General features: G+C 52.9%; 14 non-coding genes across 14 annotated transcripts; all 14 read left to right on the forward strand.

Moving 5' to 3' along the window:
• The first annotated feature begins 453 nt into the window (after positions 1 to 453).
• Positions 454 to 572, forward strand: LOC126331555 (5S ribosomal RNA). Its single transcript, XR_007563350.1, has one exon. It is a non-coding gene; the product is annotated as a 5S ribosomal RNA (ribosomal RNA).
• A 1,175-nt stretch (positions 573 to 1,747) lies between these two features.
• Positions 1,748 to 1,866, forward strand: LOC126331496 (5S ribosomal RNA). Its single transcript, XR_007563295.1, has one exon. It is a non-coding gene; the product is annotated as a 5S ribosomal RNA (ribosomal RNA).
• Positions 1,867 to 3,042: 1,176 nt separating this feature from the next.
• Positions 3,043 to 3,161, forward strand: LOC126331556 (5S ribosomal RNA). The gene has a single exon (XR_007563351.1). It is a non-coding gene; the product is annotated as a 5S ribosomal RNA (ribosomal RNA).
• A 1,175-nt stretch (positions 3,162 to 4,336) lies between these two features.
• On the forward strand, positions 4,337 to 4,455 carry LOC126331557 (5S ribosomal RNA). Its single transcript, XR_007563352.1, has one exon. It is a non-coding gene; the product is annotated as a 5S ribosomal RNA (ribosomal RNA).
• Positions 4,456 to 5,630: 1,175 nt separating this feature from the next.
• LOC126331507 (5S ribosomal RNA) lies at positions 5,631 to 5,749 on the forward strand. The gene has a single exon (XR_007563306.1). It is a non-coding gene; the product is annotated as a 5S ribosomal RNA (ribosomal RNA).
• A 1,176-nt stretch (positions 5,750 to 6,925) lies between these two features.
• On the forward strand, positions 6,926 to 7,044 carry LOC126331558 (5S ribosomal RNA). Its single transcript, XR_007563353.1, has one exon. It is a non-coding gene; the product is annotated as a 5S ribosomal RNA (ribosomal RNA).
• Positions 7,045 to 8,219: 1,175 nt separating this feature from the next.
• Positions 8,220 to 8,338, forward strand: LOC126331519 (5S ribosomal RNA). The gene has a single exon (XR_007563317.1). It is a non-coding gene; the product is annotated as a 5S ribosomal RNA (ribosomal RNA).
• Positions 8,339 to 9,514: 1,176 nt separating this feature from the next.
• LOC126331559 (5S ribosomal RNA) lies at positions 9,515 to 9,633 on the forward strand. Its single transcript, XR_007563354.1, has one exon. It is a non-coding gene; the product is annotated as a 5S ribosomal RNA (ribosomal RNA).
• A 1,175-nt stretch (positions 9,634 to 10,808) lies between these two features.
• Positions 10,809 to 10,927, forward strand: LOC126331560 (5S ribosomal RNA). The gene has a single exon (XR_007563355.1). It is a non-coding gene; the product is annotated as a 5S ribosomal RNA (ribosomal RNA).
• A 1,175-nt stretch (positions 10,928 to 12,102) lies between these two features.
• On the forward strand, positions 12,103 to 12,221 carry LOC126331561 (5S ribosomal RNA). Its single transcript, XR_007563356.1, has one exon. It is a non-coding gene; the product is annotated as a 5S ribosomal RNA (ribosomal RNA).
• A 1,175-nt stretch (positions 12,222 to 13,396) lies between these two features.
• On the forward strand, positions 13,397 to 13,515 carry LOC126331524 (5S ribosomal RNA). Its single transcript, XR_007563320.1, has one exon. It is a non-coding gene; the product is annotated as a 5S ribosomal RNA (ribosomal RNA).
• Positions 13,516 to 14,691: 1,176 nt separating this feature from the next.
• LOC126331562 (5S ribosomal RNA) lies at positions 14,692 to 14,810 on the forward strand. The gene has a single exon (XR_007563357.1). It is a non-coding gene; the product is annotated as a 5S ribosomal RNA (ribosomal RNA).
• Positions 14,811 to 15,985: 1,175 nt separating this feature from the next.
• On the forward strand, positions 15,986 to 16,104 carry LOC126331563 (5S ribosomal RNA). Its single transcript, XR_007563358.1, has one exon. It is a non-coding gene; the product is annotated as a 5S ribosomal RNA (ribosomal RNA).
• A 1,175-nt stretch (positions 16,105 to 17,279) lies between these two features.
• LOC126331565 (5S ribosomal RNA) lies at positions 17,280 to 17,398 on the forward strand. Its single transcript, XR_007563360.1, has one exon. It is a non-coding gene; the product is annotated as a 5S ribosomal RNA (ribosomal RNA).
• Positions 17,399 to 17,878: the final 480 nt, after the last annotated feature.

Consider the following 17,878-nt stretch of genomic DNA (forward strand, 5'->3'; position numbering starts at 1 on the left):
TATGGACCGCGACCCGAGCGGCAGCGAGCGGCAGTCGAGCAAAGTCGGGACAAGTCGGGACGGAAGGGGAGGGGACAGGCGAGCGAATTACGCAAATATCTGGAATCGCGGCGTGTGTCGGGCAGGTGAGGAAGCTTCCGTCGGTCCAGCAGGACACTGCCACACCCCGCGCAGTCCCCCCGCCGCCCGGCCGCGCGCATGCCCTGCGCCGGATAACAAGAACAAGGTGCGTCTCCCGCGAGTGTCGGAGGCCGCACGCACCAAACGAATGACAGGCGGTGCAACGAGCAGCTGTGTTGTGCGTCCGACCCACGTGGCGGCGCGCCGCACTGCGCGTCGCCTTCGAGGTGGAAGGACGTGCTTTGCGTCAAATGTGCCACCGAAAAACGGCGATTGCGTGTGTTGGGAGGAGAGGCGAAGCCTTCTTCTGCTGTGCGGATACAGTATAAGGACGCCAACGGCCATACCATGTTGAATACACCGGTTCTCGTCCGATCACCGAAGTTAAGCAACATCGGGCCCGGTTAGTACTTGGATGGGTGACCGCCTGGGAACACCGGGTGCTGTTGGCTCCCTCTCATTTTTTCCTTTTTACCTCGCTACACCGGCCAGCCCTCTTTTCATACTAACTCTCAGGTGTGACAAAGATGCTTCCTCGAGCATTTTAAACTACTGTATTAAACGTAAGATACGAAATTACAGTAATAAATTCAGTTTGAGCAAGAATGCGCGAAGGAAGAGTGCTAGAACACCTTGAAAGTAACGAAACACTGCGAATCGACAGATGTGCTCTTGAAGTGCGTCAGAGCCTACTGTTTTGTAAGAGCGATAAATTCCAAAAACTAACTAAATAAATAAAAAATTAAAAAAAAAATCAACTGTTCTCGCCCGATCACCGACGATAAGCAACAACTTTAGTATTCGGATCGGTGACCGCCTGGGAACTCTGGCTGTCTTCATTTTTTGCTTTTTTTTTTCGCTACCCGTGCCAGCCCTCTTTTCCAAAGTGTCTCTAGAAATAACAAGAGTATGAAGCGACAGGGATGTTCTGAAATACACCAGGGCTTATAGTTTTGTAGCAGTGTTCAAGTGCAAATTTGTAAACAAAAATTTATCTTTCGCCGCTAGAGGAGATGGATGCTTTGTCGAACCGCCTGTCTCTCGTGTCCGTGTTCTCGCACCTTTCCACGGCACGGCGCTGCTCTAGTAGCTCCGAACGGCCGCACACGGCGCCTCAGACACGCCGGTTCGGCCCGCGTCCATCTCGCAGATGTTTCTCGTGCTTGTGCAGCCATATGGACCGCGACCCGAGCGGCAGCGAGCGGCAGTCGAGCAAAGTCGGGACAAGTCGGGACGGAAGGGGAGGGGACAGGCGAGCGAATTACGCAAATATCTGGAATCGCGGCGTGTGTCGGGCAGGTGAGGAAGCTTCCGTCGGTCCAGCAGGACACTGCCACACCCCGCGCAGTCCCCCCGCCGCCCGGCCGCGCGCATGCCCTGCGCCGGATAACAAGAACAAGGTGCGTCTCCCGCGAGTGTCGGAGGCCGCACGCACCAAACGAATGACAGGCGGTGCAACGAGCAGCTGTGTTGTGCGTCCGACCCACGTGGCGGCGCGCCGCACTGCGCGTCGCCTTCGAGGTGGAAGGACGTGCTTTGCGTCAAATGTGCCACCGAAAAACGGCGATTGCGTGTGTTGGGAGGAGAGGCGAAGCCTTCTTCTGCTGTGCGGATACAGTATAAGGACGCCAACGGCCATACCATGTTGAATACACCGGTTCTCGTCCGATCACCGAAGTTAAGCAACATAGGGCCCGGTTAGTACTTGGATGGGTGACCGCCTGGGAACACCGGGTGCTGTTGGCTCCCTCTCATTTTTTCCTTTTTACCTCGCTACACCGGCCAGCCCTCTTTTCATACTAACTCTCAGGTGTGACAAAGATGCTTCCTCGAGCATTTTAAACTACTGTATTAAACGTAAGATACGAAATTACAGTAATAAATTCAGTTTGAGCAAGAATGCGCGAAGGAAGAGTGCTAGAACACCTTGAAAGTAACGAAACACTGCGAATCGACAGATGTGCTCTTGAAGTGCGTCAGAGCCTACTGTTTTGTAAGAGCGATAAATTCCAAAAACTAACTAAATAAATAAAAAATTAAAAAAAAAATCAACTGTTCTCGCCCGATCACCGACGATAAGCAACAACTTTAGTATTCGGATCGGTGACCGCCTGGGAACTCTGGCTGTCTTCATTTTTTGCTTTTTTTTTTTCGCTACCCGTGCCAGCCCTCTTTTCCAAAGTGTCTCTAGAAATAACAAGAGTATGAAGCGACAGGGATGTTCTGAAATACACCAGGGCTTATAGTTTTGTAGCAGTGTTCAAGTGCAAATTTGTAAACAAAAATTTATCTTTCGCCGCTAGAGGAGATGGATGCTTTGTCGAACCGCCTGTCTCTCGTGTCCGTGTTCTCGCACCTTTCCACGGCACGGCGCTGCTCTAGTAGCTCCGAACGGCCGCACACGGCGCCTCAGACACGCCGGTTCGGCCCGCGTCCATCTCGCAGATGTTTCTCGTGCTTGTGCAGCCATATGGACCGCGACCCGAGCGGCAGCGAGCGGCAGTCGAGCAAAGTCGGGACAAGTCGGGACGGAAGGGGAGGGGACAGGCGAGCGAATTACGCAAATATCTGGAATCGCGGCGTGTGTCGGGCAGGTGAGGAAGCTTCCGTCGGTCCAGCAGGACACTGCCACACCCCGCGCAGTCCCCCCGCCGCCCGGCCGCGCGCATGCCCTGCGCCGGATAACAAGAACAAGGTGCGTCTCCCGCGAGTGTCGGAGGCCGCACGCACCAAACGAATGACAGGCGGTGCAACGAGCAGCTGTGTTGTGCGTCCGACCCACGTGGCGGCGCGCCGCACTGCGCGTCGCCTTCGAGGTGGAAGGACGTGCTTTGCGTCAAATGTGCCACCGAAAAACGGCGATTGCGTGTGTTGGGAGGAGAGGCGAAGCCTTCTTCTGCTGTGCGGATACAGTATAAGGACGCCAACGGCCATACCATGTTGAATACACCGGTTCTCGTCCGATCACCGAAGTTAAGCAACATCGGGCCCGGTTAGTACTTGGATGGGTGACCGCCTGGGAACACCGGGTGCTGTTGGCTCCCTCTCATTTTTTCCTTTTTACCTCGCTACACCGGCCAGCCCTCTTTTCATACTAACTCTCAGGTGTGACAAAGATGCTTCCTCGAGCATTTTAAACTACTGTATTAAACGTAAGATACGAAATTACAGTAATAAATTCAGTTTGAGCAAGAATGCGCGAAGGAAGAGTGCTAGAACACCTTGAAAGTAACGAAACACTGCGAATCGACAGATGTGCTCTTGAAGTGCGTCAGAGCCTACTGTTTTGTAAGAGCGATAAATTCCAAAAACTAACTAAATAAATAAAAAATTAAAAAAAAAATCAACTGTTCTCGCCCGATCACCGACGATAAGCAACAACTTTAGTATTCGGATCGGTGACCGCCTGGGAACTCTGGCTGTCTTCATTTTTTGCTTTTTTTTTTCGCTACCCGTGCCAGCCCTCTTTTCCAAAGTGTCTCTAGAAATAACAAGAGTATGAAGCGACAGGGATGTTCTGAAATACACCAGGGCTTATAGTTTTGTAGCAGTGTTCAAGTGCAAATTTGTAAACAAAAATTTATCTTTCGCCGCTAGAGGAGATGGATGCTTTGTCGAACCGCCTGTCTCTCGTGTCCGTGTTCTCGCACCTTTCCACGGCACGGCGCTGCTCTAGTAGCTCCGAACGGCCGCACACGGCGCCTCAGACACGCCGGTTCGGCCCGCGTCCATCTCGCAGATGTTTCTCGTGCTTGTGCAGCCATATGGACCGCGACCCGAGCGGCAGCGAGCGGCAGTCGAGCAAAGTCGGGACAAGTCGGGACGGAAGGGGAGGGGACAGGCGAGCGAATTACGCAAATATCTGGAATCGCGGCGTGTGTCGGGCAGGTGAGGAAGCTTCCGTCGGTCCAGCAGGACACTGCCACACCCCGCGCAGTCCCCCCGCCGCCCGGCCGCGCGCATGCCCTGCGCCGGATAACAAGAACAAGGTGCGTCTCCCGCGAGTGTCGGAGGCCGCACGCACCAAACGAATGACAGGCGGTGCAACGAGCAGCTGTGTTGTGCGTCCGACCCACGTGGCGGCGCGCCGCACTGCGCGTCGCCTTCGAGGTGGAAGGACGTGCTTTGCGTCAAATGTGCCACCGAAAAACGGCGATTGCGTGTGTTGGGAGGAGAGGCGAAGCCTTCTTCTGCTGTGCGGATACAGTATAAGGACGCCAACGGCCATACCATGTTGAATACACCGGTTCTCGTCCGATCACCGAAGTTAAGCAACATCGGGCCCGGTTAGTACTTGGATGGGTGACCGCCTGGGAACACCGGGTGCTGTTGGCTCCCTCTCATTTTTTCCTTTTTACCTCGCTACACCGGCCAGCCCTCTTTTCATACTAACTCTCAGGTGTGACAAAGATGCTTCCTCGAGCATTTTAAACTACTGTATTAAACGTAAGATACGAAATTACAGTAATAAATTCAGTTTGAGCAAGAATGCGCGAAGGAAGAGTGCTAGAACACCTTGAAAGTAACGAAACACTGCGAATCGACAGATGTGCTCTTGAAGTGCGTCAGAGCCTACTGTTTTGTAAGAGCGATAAATTCCAAAAACTAACTAAATAAATAAAAAATTAAAAAAAAAATCAACTGTTCTCGCCCGATCACCGACGATAAGCAACAACTTTAGTATTCGGATCGGTGACCGCCTGGGAACTCTGGCTGTCTTCATTTTTTGCTTTTTTTTTTCGCTACCCGTGCCAGCCCTCTTTTCCAAAGTGTCTCTAGAAATAACAAGAGTATGAAGCGACAGGGATGTTCTGAAATACACCAGGGCTTATAGTTTTGTAGCAGTGTTCAAGTGCAAATTTGTAAACAAAAATTTATCTTTCGCCGCTAGAGGAGATGGATGCTTTGTCGAACCGCCTGTCTCTCGTGTCCGTGTTCTCGCACCTTTCCACGGCACGGCGCTGCTCTAGTAGCTCCGAACGGCCGCACACGGCGCCTCAGACACGCCGGTTCGGCCCGCGTCCATCTCGCAGATGTTTCTCGTGCTTGTGCAGCCATATGGACCGCGACCCGAGCGGCAGCGAGCGGCAGTCGAGCAAAGTCGGGACAAGTCGGGACGGAAGGGGAGGGGACAGGCGAGCGAATTACGCAAATATCTGGAATCGCGGCGTGTGTCGGGCAGGTGAGGAAGCTTCCGTCGGTCCAGCAGGACACTGCCACACCCCGCGCAGTCCCCCCGCCGCCCGGCCGCGCGCATGCCCTGCGCCGGATAACAAGAACAAGGTGCGTCTCCCGCGAGTGTCGGAGGCCGCACGCACCAAACGAATGACAGGCGGTGCAACGAGCAGCTGTGTTGTGCGTCCGACCCACGTGGCGGCGCGCCGCACTGCGCGTCGCCTTCGAGGTGGAAGGACGTGCTTTGCGTCAAATGTGCCACCGAAAAACGGCGATTGCGTGTGTTGGGAGGAGAGGCGAAGCCTTCTTCTGCTGTGCGGATACAGTATAAGGACGCCAACGGCCATACCATGTTGAATACACCGGTTCTCGTCCGATCACCGAAGTTAAGCAACATAGGGCCCGGTTAGTACTTGGATGGGTGACCGCCTGGGAACACCGGGTGCTGTTGGCTCCCTCTCATTTTTTCCTTTTTACCTCGCTACACCGGCCAGCCCTCTTTTCATACTAACTCTCAGGTGTGACAAAGATGCTTCCTCGAGCATTTTAAACTACTGTATTAAACGTAAGATACGAAATTACAGTAATAAATTCAGTTTGAGCAAGAATGCGCGAAGGAAGAGTGCTAGAACACCTTGAAAGTAACGAAACACTGCGAATCGACAGATGTGCTCTTGAAGTGCGTCAGAGCCTACTGTTTTGTAAGAGCGATAAATTCCAAAAACTAACTAAATAAATAAAAAATTAAAAAAAAAATCAACTGTTCTCGCCCGATCACCGACGATAAGCAACAACTTTAGTATTCGGATCGGTGACCGCCTGGGAACTCTGGCTGTCTTCATTTTTTGCTTTTTTTTTTTCGCTACCCGTGCCAGCCCTCTTTTCCAAAGTGTCTCTAGAAATAACAAGAGTATGAAGCGACAGGGATGTTCTGAAATACACCAGGGCTTATAGTTTTGTAGCAGTGTTCAAGTGCAAATTTGTAAACAAAAATTTATCTTTCGCCGCTAGAGGAGATGGATGCTTTGTCGAACCGCCTGTCTCTCGTGTCCGTGTTCTCGCACCTTTCCACGGCACGGCGCTGCTCTAGTAGCTCCGAACGGCCGCACACGGCGCCTCAGACACGCCGGTTCGGCCCGCGTCCATCTCGCAGATGTTTCTCGTGCTTGTGCAGCCATATGGACCGCGACCCGAGCGGCAGCGAGCGGCAGTCGAGCAAAGTCGGGACAAGTCGGGACGGAAGGGGAGGGGACAGGCGAGCGAATTACGCAAATATCTGGAATCGCGGCGTGTGTCGGGCAGGTGAGGAAGCTTCCGTCGGTCCAGCAGGACACTGCCACACCCCGCGCAGTCCCCCCGCCGCCCGGCCGCGCGCATGCCCTGCGCCGGATAACAAGAACAAGGTGCGTCTCCCGCGAGTGTCGGAGGCCGCACGCACCAAACGAATGACAGGCGGTGCAACGAGCAGCTGTGTTGTGCGTCCGACCCACGTGGCGGCGCGCCGCACTGCGCGTCGCCTTCGAGGTGGAAGGACGTGCTTTGCGTCAAATGTGCCACCGAAAAACGGCGATTGCGTGTGTTGGGAGGAGAGGCGAAGCCTTCTTCTGCTGTGCGGATACAGTATAAGGACGCCAACGGCCATACCATGTTGAATACACCGGTTCTCGTCCGATCACCGAAGTTAAGCAACATCGGGCCCGGTTAGTACTTGGATGGGTGACCGCCTGGGAACACCGGGTGCTGTTGGCTCCCTCTCATTTTTTCCTTTTTACCTCGCTACACCGGCCAGCCCTCTTTTCATACTAACTCTCAGGTGTGACAAAGATGCTTCCTCGAGCATTTTAAACTACTGTATTAAACGTAAGATACGAAATTACAGTAATAAATTCAGTTTGAGCAAGAATGCGCGAAGGAAGAGTGCTAGAACACCTTGAAAGTAACGAAACACTGCGAATCGACAGATGTGCTCTTGAAGTGCGTCAGAGCCTACTGTTTTGTAAGAGCGATAAATTCCAAAAACTAACTAAATAAATAAAAAATTAAAAAAAAAATCAACTGTTCTCGCCCGATCACCGACGATAAGCAACAACTTTAGTATTCGGATCGGTGACCGCCTGGGAACTCTGGCTGTCTTCATTTTTTGCTTTTTTTTTTCGCTACCCGTGCCAGCCCTCTTTTCCAAAGTGTCTCTAGAAATAACAAGAGTATGAAGCGACAGGGATGTTCTGAAATACACCAGGGCTTATAGTTTTGTAGCAGTGTTCAAGTGCAAATTTGTAAACAAAAATTTATCTTTCGCCGCTAGAGGAGATGGATGCTTTGTCGAACCGCCTGTCTCTCGTGTCCGTGTTCTCGCACCTTTCCACGGCACGGCGCTGCTCTAGTAGCTCCGAACGGCCGCACACGGCGCCTCAGACACGCCGGTTCGGCCCGCGTCCATCTCGCAGATGTTTCTCGTGCTTGTGCAGCCATATGGACCGCGACCCGAGCGGCAGCGAGCGGCAGTCGAGCAAAGTCGGGACAAGTCGGGACGGAAGGGGAGGGGACAGGCGAGCGAATTACGCAAATATCTGGAATCGCGGCGTGTGTCGGGCAGGTGAGGAAGCTTCCGTCGGTCCAGCAGGACACTGCCACACCCCGCGCAGTCCCCCCGCCGCCCGGCCGCGCGCATGCCCTGCGCCGGATAACAAGAACAAGGTGCGTCTCCCGCGAGTGTCGGAGGCCGCACGCACCAAACGAATGACAGGCGGTGCAACGAGCAGCTGTGTTGTGCGTCCGACCCACGTGGCGGCGCGCCGCACTGCGCGTCGCCTTCGAGGTGGAAGGACGTGCTTTGCGTCAAATGTGCCACCGAAAAACGGCGATTGCGTGTGTTGGGAGGAGAGGCGAAGCCTTCTTCTGCTGTGCGGATACAGTATAAGGACGCCAACGGCCATACCATGTTGAATACACCGGTTCTCGTCCGATCACCGAAGTTAAGCAACATAGGGCCCGGTTAGTACTTGGATGGGTGACCGCCTGGGAACACCGGGTGCTGTTGGCTCCCTCTCATTTTTTCCTTTTTACCTCGCTACACCGGCCAGCCCTCTTTTCATACTAACTCTCAGGTGTGACAAAGATGCTTCCTCGAGCATTTTAAACTACTGTATTAAACGTAAGATACGAAATTACAGTAATAAATTCAGTTTGAGCAAGAATGCGCGAAGGAAGAGTGCTAGAACACCTTGAAAGTAACGAAACACTGCGAATCGACAGATGTGCTCTTGAAGTGCGTCAGAGCCTACTGTTTTGTAAGAGCGATAAATTCCAAAAACTAACTAAATAAATAAAAAATTAAAAAAAAAATCAACTGTTCTCGCCCGATCACCGACGATAAGCAACAACTTTAGTATTCGGATCGGTGACCGCCTGGGAACTCTGGCTGTCTTCATTTTTTGCTTTTTTTTTTTCGCTACCCGTGCCAGCCCTCTTTTCCAAAGTGTCTCTAGAAATAACAAGAGTATGAAGCGACAGGGATGTTCTGAAATACACCAGGGCTTATAGTTTTGTAGCAGTGTTCAAGTGCAAATTTGTAAACAAAAATTTATCTTTCGCCGCTAGAGGAGATGGATGCTTTGTCGAACCGCCTGTCTCTCGTGTCCGTGTTCTCGCACCTTTCCACGGCACGGCGCTGCTCTAGTAGCTCCGAACGGCCGCACACGGCGCCTCAGACACGCCGGTTCGGCCCGCGTCCATCTCGCAGATGTTTCTCGTGCTTGTGCAGCCATATGGACCGCGACCCGAGCGGCAGCGAGCGGCAGTCGAGCAAAGTCGGGACAAGTCGGGACGGAAGGGGAGGGGACAGGCGAGCGAATTACGCAAATATCTGGAATCGCGGCGTGTGTCGGGCAGGTGAGGAAGCTTCCGTCGGTCCAGCAGGACACTGCCACACCCCGCGCAGTCCCCCCGCCGCCCGGCCGCGCGCATGCCCTGCGCCGGATAACAAGAACAAGGTGCGTCTCCCGCGAGTGTCGGAGGCCGCACGCACCAAACGAATGACAGGCGGTGCAACGAGCAGCTGTGTTGTGCGTCCGACCCACGTGGCGGCGCGCCGCACTGCGCGTCGCCTTCGAGGTGGAAGGACGTGCTTTGCGTCAAATGTGCCACCGAAAAACGGCGATTGCGTGTGTTGGGAGGAGAGGCGAAGCCTTCTTCTGCTGTGCGGATACAGTATAAGGACGCCAACGGCCATACCATGTTGAATACACCGGTTCTCGTCCGATCACCGAAGTTAAGCAACATCGGGCCCGGTTAGTACTTGGATGGGTGACCGCCTGGGAACACCGGGTGCTGTTGGCTCCCTCTCATTTTTTCCTTTTTACCTCGCTACACCGGCCAGCCCTCTTTTCATACTAACTCTCAGGTGTGACAAAGATGCTTCCTCGAGCATTTTAAACTACTGTATTAAACGTAAGATACGAAATTACAGTAATAAATTCAGTTTGAGCAAGAATGCGCGAAGGAAGAGTGCTAGAACACCTTGAAAGTAACGAAACACTGCGAATCGACAGATGTGCTCTTGAAGTGCGTCAGAGCCTACTGTTTTGTAAGAGCGATAAATTCCAAAAACTAACTAAATAAATAAAAAATTAAAAAAAAAATCAACTGTTCTCGCCCGATCACCGACGATAAGCAACAACTTTAGTATTCGGATCGGTGACCGCCTGGGAACTCTGGCTGTCTTCATTTTTTGCTTTTTTTTTTCGCTACCCGTGCCAGCCCTCTTTTCCAAAGTGTCTCTAGAAATAACAAGAGTATGAAGCGACAGGGATGTTCTGAAATACACCAGGGCTTATAGTTTTGTAGCAGTGTTCAAGTGCAAATTTGTAAACAAAAATTTATCTTTCGCCGCTAGAGGAGATGGATGCTTTGTCGAACCGCCTGTCTCTCGTGTCCGTGTTCTCGCACCTTTCCACGGCACGGCGCTGCTCTAGTAGCTCCGAACGGCCGCACACGGCGCCTCAGACACGCCGGTTCGGCCCGCGTCCATCTCGCAGATGTTTCTCGTGCTTGTGCAGCCATATGGACCGCGACCCGAGCGGCAGCGAGCGGCAGTCGAGCAAAGTCGGGACAAGTCGGGACGGAAGGGGAGGGGACAGGCGAGCGAATTACGCAAATATCTGGAATCGCGGCGTGTGTCGGGCAGGTGAGGAAGCTTCCGTCGGTCCAGCAGGACACTGCCACACCCCGCGCAGTCCCCCCGCCGCCCGGCCGCGCGCATGCCCTGCGCCGGATAACAAGAACAAGGTGCGTCTCCCGCGAGTGTCGGAGGCCGCACGCACCAAACGAATGACAGGCGGTGCAACGAGCAGCTGTGTTGTGCGTCCGACCCACGTGGCGGCGCGCCGCACTGCGCGTCGCCTTCGAGGTGGAAGGACGTGCTTTGCGTCAAATGTGCCACCGAAAAACGGCGATTGCGTGTGTTGGGAGGAGAGGCGAAGCCTTCTTCTGCTGTGCGGATACAGTATAAGGACGCCAACGGCCATACCATGTTGAATACACCGGTTCTCGTCCGATCACCGAAGTTAAGCAACATCGGGCCCGGTTAGTACTTGGATGGGTGACCGCCTGGGAACACCGGGTGCTGTTGGCTCCCTCTCATTTTTTCCTTTTTACCTCGCTACACCGGCCAGCCCTCTTTTCATACTAACTCTCAGGTGTGACAAAGATGCTTCCTCGAGCATTTTAAACTACTGTATTAAACGTAAGATACGAAATTACAGTAATAAATTCAGTTTGAGCAAGAATGCGCGAAGGAAGAGTGCTAGAACACCTTGAAAGTAACGAAACACTGCGAATCGACAGATGTGCTCTTGAAGTGCGTCAGAGCCTACTGTTTTGTAAGAGCGATAAATTCCAAAAACTAACTAAATAAATAAAAAATTAAAAAAAAAATCAACTGTTCTCGCCCGATCACCGACGATAAGCAACAACTTTAGTATTCGGATCGGTGACCGCCTGGGAACTCTGGCTGTCTTCATTTTTTGCTTTTTTTTTTCGCTACCCGTGCCAGCCCTCTTTTCCAAAGTGTCTCTAGAAATAACAAGAGTATGAAGCGACAGGGATGTTCTGAAATACACCAGGGCTTATAGTTTTGTAGCAGTGTTCAAGTGCAAATTTGTAAACAAAAATTTATCTTTCGCCGCTAGAGGAGATGGATGCTTTGTCGAACCGCCTGTCTCTCGTGTCCGTGTTCTCGCACCTTTCCACGGCACGGCGCTGCTCTAGTAGCTCCGAACGGCCGCACACGGCGCCTCAGACACGCCGGTTCGGCCCGCGTCCATCTCGCAGATGTTTCTCGTGCTTGTGCAGCCATATGGACCGCGACCCGAGCGGCAGCGAGCGGCAGTCGAGCAAAGTCGGGACAAGTCGGGACGGAAGGGGAGGGGACAGGCGAGCGAATTACGCAAATATCTGGAATCGCGGCGTGTGTCGGGCAGGTGAGGAAGCTTCCGTCGGTCCAGCAGGACACTGCCACACCCCGCGCAGTCCCCCCGCCGCCCGGCCGCGCGCATGCCCTGCGCCGGATAACAAGAACAAGGTGCGTCTCCCGCGAGTGTCGGAGGCCGCACGCACCAAACGAATGACAGGCGGTGCAACGAGCAGCTGTGTTGTGCGTCCGACCCACGTGGCGGCGCGCCGCACTGCGCGTCGCCTTCGAGGTGGAAGGACGTGCTTTGCGTCAAATGTGCCACCGAAAAACGGCGATTGCGTGTGTTGGGAGGAGAGGCGAAGCCTTCTTCTGCTGTGCGGATACAGTATAAGGACGCCAACGGCCATACCATGTTGAATACACCGGTTCTCGTCCGATCACCGAAGTTAAGCAACATCGGGCCCGGTTAGTACTTGGATGGGTGACCGCCTGGGAACACCGGGTGCTGTTGGCTCCCTCTCATTTTTTCCTTTTTACCTCGCTACACCGGCCAGCCCTCTTTTCATACTAACTCTCAGGTGTGACAAAGATGCTTCCTCGAGCATTTTAAACTACTGTATTAAACGTAAGATACGAAATTACAGTAATAAATTCAGTTTGAGCAAGAATGCGCGAAGGAAGAGTGCTAGAACACCTTGAAAGTAACGAAACACTGCGAATCGACAGATGTGCTCTTGAAGTGCGTCAGAGCCTACTGTTTTGTAAGAGCGATAAATTCCAAAAACTAACTAAATAAATAAAAAATTAAAAAAAAAATCAACTGTTCTCGCCCGATCACCGACGATAAGCAACAACTTTAGTATTCGGATCGGTGACCGCCTGGGAACTCTGGCTGTCTTCATTTTTTGCTTTTTTTTTTCGCTACCCGTGCCAGCCCTCTTTTCCAAAGTGTCTCTAGAAATAACAAGAGTATGAAGCGACAGGGATGTTCTGAAATACACCAGGGCTTATAGTTTTGTAGCAGTGTTCAAGTGCAAATTTGTAAACAAAAATTTATCTTTCGCCGCTAGAGGAGATGGATGCTTTGTCGAACCGCCTGTCTCTCGTGTCCGTGTTCTCGCACCTTTCCACGGCACGGCGCTGCTCTAGTAGCTCCGAACGGCCGCACACGGCGCCTCAGACACGCCGGTTCGGCCCGCGTCCATCTCGCAGATGTTTCTCGTGCTTGTGCAGCCATATGGACCGCGACCCGAGCGGCAGCGAGCGGCAGTCGAGCAAAGTCGGGACAAGTCGGGACGGAAGGGGAGGGGACAGGCGAGCGAATTACGCAAATATCTGGAATCGCGGCGTGTGTCGGGCAGGTGAGGAAGCTTCCGTCGGTCCAGCAGGACACTGCCACACCCCGCGCAGTCCCCCCGCCGCCCGGCCGCGCGCATGCCCTGCGCCGGATAACAAGAACAAGGTGCGTCTCCCGCGAGTGTCGGAGGCCGCACGCACCAAACGAATGACAGGCGGTGCAACGAGCAGCTGTGTTGTGCGTCCGACCCACGTGGCGGCGCGCCGCACTGCGCGTCGCCTTCGAGGTGGAAGGACGTGCTTTGCGTCAAATGTGCCACCGAAAAACGGCGATTGCGTGTGTTGGGAGGAGAGGCGAAGCCTTCTTCTGCTGTGCGGATACAGTATAAGGACGCCAACGGCCATACCATGTTGAATACACCGGTTCTCGTCCGATCACCGAAGTTAAGCAACATAGGGCCCGGTTAGTACTTGGATGGGTGACCGCCTGGGAACACCGGGTGCTGTTGGCTCCCTCTCATTTTTTCCTTTTTACCTCGCTACACCGGCCAGCCCTCTTTTCATACTAACTCTCAGGTGTGACAAAGATGCTTCCTCGAGCATTTTAAACTACTGTATTAAACGTAAGATACGAAATTACAGTAATAAATTCAGTTTGAGCAAGAATGCGCGAAGGAAGAGTGCTAGAACACCTTGAAAGTAACGAAACACTGCGAATCGACAGATGTGCTCTTGAAGTGCGTCAGAGCCTACTGTTTTGTAAGAGCGATAAATTCCAAAAACTAACTAAATAAATAAAAAATTAAAAAAAAAATCAACTGTTCTCGCCCGATCACCGACGATAAGCAACAACTTTAGTATTCGGATCGGTGACCGCCTGGGAACTCTGGCTGTCTTCATTTTTTGCTTTTTTTTTTTCGCTACCCGTGCCAGCCCTCTTTTCCAAAGTGTCTCTAGAAATAACAAGAGTATGAAGCGACAGGGATGTTCTGAAATACACCAGGGCTTATAGTTTTGTAGCAGTGTTCAAGTGCAAATTTGTAAACAAAAATTTATCTTTCGCCGCTAGAGGAGATGGATGCTTTGTCGAACCGCCTGTCTCTCGTGTCCGTGTTCTCGCACCTTTCCACGGCACGGCGCTGCTCTAGTAGCTCCGAACGGCCGCACACGGCGCCTCAGACACGCCGGTTCGGCCCGCGTCCATCTCGCAGATGTTTCTCGTGCTTGTGCAGCCATATGGACCGCGACCCGAGCGGCAGCGAGCGGCAGTCGAGCAAAGTCGGGACAAGTCGGGACGGAAGGGGAGGGGACAGGCGAGCGAATTACGCAAATATCTGGAATCGCGGCGTGTGTCGGGCAGGTGAGGAAGCTTCCGTCGGTCCAGCAGGACACTGCCACACCCCGCGCAGTCCCCCCGCCGCCCGGCCGCGCGCATGCCCTGCGCCGGATAACAAGAACAAGGTGCGTCTCCCGCGAGTGTCGGAGGCCGCACGCACCAAACGAATGACAGGCGGTGCAACGAGCAGCTGTGTTGTGCGTCCGACCCACGTGGCGGCGCGCCGCACTGCGCGTCGCCTTCGAGGTGGAAGGACGTGCTTTGCGTCAAATGTGCCACCGAAAAACGGCGATTGCGTGTGTTGGGAGGAGAGGCGAAGCCTTCTTCTGCTGTGCGGATACAGTATAAGGACGCCAACGGCCATACCATGTTGAATACACCGGTTCTCGTCCGATCACCGAAGTTAAGCAACATCGGGCCCGGTTAGTACTTGGATGGGTGACCGCCTGGGAACACCGGGTGCTGTTGGCTCCCTCTCATTTTTTCCTTTTTACCTCGCTACACCGGCCAGCCCTCTTTTCATACTAACTCTCAGGTGTGACAAAGATGCTTCCTCGAGCATTTTAAACTACTGTATTAAACGTAAGATACGAAATTACAGTAATAAATTCAGTTTGAGCAAGAATGCGCGAAGGAAGAGTGCTAGAACACCTTGAAAGTAACGAAACACTGCGAATCGACAGATGTGCTCTTGAAGTGCGTCAGAGCCTACTGTTTTGTAAGAGCGATAAATTCCAAAAACTAACTAAATAAATAAAAAATTAAAAAAAAAATCAACTGTTCTCGCCCGATCACCGACGATAAGCAACAACTTTAGTATTCGGATCGGTGACCGCCTGGGAACTCTGGCTGTCTTCATTTTTTGCTTTTTTTTTTCGCTACCCGTGCCAGCCCTCTTTTCCAAAGTGTCTCTAGAAATAACAAGAGTATGAAGCGACAGGGATGTTCTGAAATACACCAGGGCTTATAGTTTTGTAGCAGTGTTCAAGTGCAAATTTGTAAACAAAAATTTATCTTTCGCCGCTAGAGGAGATGGATGCTTTGTCGAACCGCCTGTCTCTCGTGTCCGTGTTCTCGCACCTTTCCACGGCACGGCGCTGCTCTAGTAGCTCCGAACGGCCGCACACGGCGCCTCAGACACGCCGGTTCGGCCCGCGTCCATCTCGCAGATGTTTCTCGTGCTTGTGCAGCCATATGGACCGCGACCCGAGCGGCAGCGAGCGGCAGTCGAGCAAAGTCGGGACAAGTCGGGACGGAAGGGGAGGGGACAGGCGAGCGAATTACGCAAATATCTGGAATCGCGGCGTGTGTCGGGCAGGTGAGGAAGCTTCCGTCGGTCCAGCAGGACACTGCCACACCCCGCGCAGTCCCCCCGCCGCCCGGCCGCGCGCATGCCCTGCGCCGGATAACAAGAACAAGGTGCGTCTCCCGCGAGTGTCGGAGGCCGCACGCACCAAACGAATGACAGGCGGTGCAACGAGCAGCTGTGTTGTGCGTCCGACCCACGTGGCGGCGCGCCGCACTGCGCGTCGCCTTCGAGGTGGAAGGACGTGCTTTGCGTCAAATGTGCCACCGAAAAACGGCGATTGCGTGTGTTGGGAGGAGAGGCGAAGCCTTCTTCTGCTGTGCGGATACAGTATAAGGACGCCAACGGCCATACCATGTTGAATACACCGGTTCTCGTCCGATCACCGAAGTTAAGCAACATCGGGCCCGGTTAGTACTTGGATGGGTGACCGCCTGGGAACACCGGGTGCTGTTGGCTCCCTCTCATTTTTTCCTTTTTACCTCGCTACACCGGCCAGCCCTCTTTTCATACTAACTCTCAGGTGTGACAAAGATGCTTCCTCGAGCATTTTAAACTACTGTATTAAACGTAAGATACGAAATTACAGTAATAAATTCAGTTTGAGCAAGAATGCGCGAAGGAAGAGTGCTAGAACACCTTGAAAGTAACGAAACACTGCGAATCGACAGATGTGCTCTTGAAGTGCGTCAGAGCCTACTGTTTTGTAAGAGCGATAAATTCCAAAAACTAACTAAATAAATAAAAAATTAAAAAAAAAATCAACTGTTCTCGCCCGATCACCGACGATAAGCAACAACTTTAGTATTCGGATCGGTGACCGCCTGGGAACTCTGGCTGTCTTCATTTTTTGCTTTTTTTTTTCGCTACCCGTGCCAGCCCTCTTTTCCAAAGTGTCTCTAGAAATAACAAGAGTATGAAGCGACAGGGATGTTCTGAAATACACCAGGGCTTATAGTTTTGTAGCAGTGTTCAAGTGCAAATTTGTAAACAAAAATTTATCTTTCGCCGCTAGAGGAGATGGATGCTTTGTCGAACCGCCTGTCTCTCGTGTCCGTGTTCTCGCACCTTTCCACGGCACGGCGCTGCTCTAGTAGCTCCGAACGGCCGCACACGGCGCCTCAGACACGCCGGTTCGGCCCGCGTCCATCTCGCAGATGTTTCTCGTGCTTGTGCAGCCATATGGACCGCGACCCGAGCGGCAGCGAGCGGCAGTCGAGCAAAGTCGGGACAAGTCGGGACGGAAGGGGAGGGGACAGGCGAGCGAATTACGCAAATATCTGGAATCGCGGCGTGTGTCGGGCAGGTGAGGAAGCTTCCGTCGGTCCAGCAGGACACTGCCACACCCCGCGCAGTCCCCCCGCCGCCCGGCCGCGCGCATGCCCTGCGCCGGATAACAAGAACAAGGTGCGTCTCCCGCGAGTGTCGGAGGCCGCACGCACCAAACGAATGACAGGCGGTGCAACGAGCAGCTGTGTTGTGCGTCCGACCCACGTGGCGGCGCGCCGCACTGCGCGTCGCCTTCGAGGTGGAAGGACGTGCTTTGCGTCAAATGTGCCACCGAAAAACGGCGATTGCGTGTGTTGGGAGGAGAGGCGAAGCCTTCTTCTGCTGTGCGGATACAGTATAAGGACGCCAACGGCCATACCATGTTGAATACACCGGTTCTCGTCCGATCACCGAAGTTAAGCAACATCGGGCCCGGTTAGTACTTGGATGGGTGACCGCCTGGGAACACCGGGTGCTGTTGGCTCCCTCTCATTTTTTCCTTTTTACCTCGCTACACCGGCCAGCCCTCTTTTCATACTAACTCTCAGGTGTGACAAAGATGCTTCCTCGAGCATTTTAAACTACTGTATTAAACGTAAGATACGAAATTACAGTAATAAATTCAGTTTGAGCAAGAATGCGCGAAGGAAGAGTGCTAGAACACCTTGAAAGTAACGAAACACTGCGAATCGACAGATGTGCTCTTGAAGTGCGTCAGAGCCTACTGTTTTGTAAGAGCGATAAATTCCAAAAACTAACTAAATAAATAAAAAATTAAAAAAAAAATCAACTGTTCTCGCCCGATCACCGACGATAAGCAACAACTTTAGTATTCGGATCGGTGACCGCCTGGGAACTCTGGCTGTCTTCATTTTTTGCTTTTTTTTTTCGCTACCCGTGCCAGCCCTCTTTTCCAAAGTGTCTCTAGAAATAACAAGAGTATGAAGCGACAGGGATGTTCTGA

The sequence above is a fragment of the Schistocerca gregaria genome, unplaced genomic scaffold (genome assembly GCF_023897955.1).
Source record: "Schistocerca gregaria isolate iqSchGreg1 unplaced genomic scaffold, iqSchGreg1.2 ptg001374l, whole genome shotgun sequence".
Taxonomy (NCBI): Eukaryota; Metazoa; Arthropoda; class Insecta; order Orthoptera; family Acrididae; genus Schistocerca; species Schistocerca gregaria.